This window comes from Tupaia chinensis, unplaced genomic scaffold, assembly GCF_000334495.1.
Source record: "Tupaia chinensis unplaced genomic scaffold, TupChi_1.0 Scaffold144058_1, whole genome shotgun sequence".
NCBI classification, from domain to species: Eukaryota; Metazoa; Chordata; class Mammalia; order Scandentia; family Tupaiidae; genus Tupaia; species Tupaia belangeri.
Genome location: NW_006203910.1, coordinates 433,867 through 435,936, shown reverse-complemented (window position 1 = coordinate 435,936; position 2,070 = coordinate 433,867). Strand labels below are relative to the sequence as shown.

General features: G+C 37.5%; 1 pseudogene; it reads left to right on the top strand.

Annotated features, from left to right (window-relative positions):
- Window positions 1–975, top strand: part of LOC102495168 (eukaryotic translation initiation factor 3 subunit H pseudogene) — a 1,060-nt pseudogene extending 85 nt beyond the window's left edge.
- Window positions 976–2,070: the final 1,095 nt, after the last annotated feature.

Sequence of the window (2,070 nt, the reverse complement as noted above, 5' to 3'; positions counted from 1 at the left end):
GCAAAGCAAAGGCAAAGACAAAGGCAAAAAGACAAAGGCAAAGGCAACTCTGGAGATTTGAATGTGAAGCAAGTGCAGATAGATGGCTTGGTGGTATTACAGATAGTCAAAGAGAAGGACGAGGAACTGAAGTTGTTCAAGGGATGTTTGGGGCCTGAAATTACCAACTGCTTTCTATTCCCCCAACCTACAGAGGATGATGCTGACTTTGATGAAGTGCAGTATCAGATGGAAATGATGTGGGGGCTTCACCATGCCAACATAGATCATCTCCATGTGGGCTGGTACCAGTCCACATACCATGGCTTGTTCATCATTTGGGCATTCTTGGATTCTCAGTTCAGTTACCAACATGCCATTGAAGAATCTGTTGTTTTCCTTTATGACCCCATAAAAACTGTCCAAGGATCTCCCTCACTAAAGGCATATAGTCTGACTCCTAAATGGATGAAAGTTTGTAAAGAGAAGGATTTTTCTCTGGAAGCATTGAAATAGGCAACTATCACCTTTGAACACATGTTTGAAGAAATGCTGATTGTAATTAAAAATTCACATCTGATCAACATCCTAATGTGAGAACTCTGAAAGAAGTCAACTGTAGCAGAAAAATATGAATTGCTCAGTCTTGCGAGCAGCAATGATTTGGGGAAGAATCTACAGTTGTTGATGGGCCAGAGTGGATGAAATGAGCCAAGATATAGTTAAATGTAACACATACATGAGGAATATTAGTGAACAGCAGCAGCAGAAACATCAGTATCAGCAGCTTCACCAGTGGGAGAATATGCAGTATCAGAGTCAGGAGAATCCCCACTCCCTGAAGAGGATCTGTCCAAGCTCTTCTAACCTCCCCAGACCCCAGCCAGGATGAAGTCACTATTCCTCACAAGCCACATTAACACTTACTGCCAGAACATCAAGGAGTTCACTGCTCAAAACCTCTTCATGGCCCAGGCTCTTCAAGAATGTAACTAAGAAAAGGAAGTCTTCAGAAAAGGAGTTATCATGGACTCCTGGGATCACATCAGGGCAACCTGTGGAAAAAATATATTTTCATATTGAAAAGGCCAGAGAATTATTTTAATGTCATTGACATGTTTGGCCACAATGTTGTCTTTCTGGCCAATAATAAAATAAAACAAAATCTTGAAAACAAACCAAAAAAAAAAAAAAAAGAAAAAAGAAAAAACAGACATAGCCCCTACTATCCTAGAGACTGCAGTCTAGTCTTTCCTATTTTCCATAGCAGTCAACAAACACTCTTATGGTTACTTTTCCACATAAAAGGACTTCTCTGTTATCTCCCAGCCATGTATTTTTATCCACCCAGCATTAGTTCCCTTATATTTTCTCAGTATTTTTTTTTTACTTACTTAACATAGCTAAGCCTATGAAAACAGAGGTTATGATGATTAATTCTATGTATCAATTTGACTGGACTACAGGGTGTCCAGAATTTGGTTAAACATTGCTTTAAGTGTTTCTGTGAGAGTATTTTTGAATGAGATCAACAATTAAATTAGTAGATTACATAAAAAAGATTTTTCCTGTATGATATAGGTGTAAAGAAGATTTTTTCAGTCAGTTGAATGGTAGAATAGAACAAAAATGCTGACTCCTGAGTAAGCATTTCTACCTAATAGTCTTCAGATTAGTACATCAGATTTTTTTCCTACCTTTGGACTTGAACGGAAACATTGGCTCTTCTTGGTTCTTAGGTTAGTAGATTACATAAAAAAGATTTTTCCTGTATGATATAGGTGTAAAGAAGATTTTTTCAGTCAGTTGAATGGTAGAATAGAACAAAAATGCTGACTCCTGAGTAAGCATTTCTACCTAATAGTCTTCAGATTAGTACATCAGATTTTTTTCCTACCTTTGGACTTGAACGGAAACATTGGCTCTTCTTGGTTCTTAGGTCTGTTGACTTCTGGACTGGAATTGTATCTTAGCTCTCCTTGTCCTTAGGTTTTCAGACATGGACTAGAACTAACCCATTATTTCCTTTTTTCCTTTTTTTTTTTTTTTTTTTTTTTTTTTTTGTGGGGTTTTTTCTTTGGGGACTGTCCC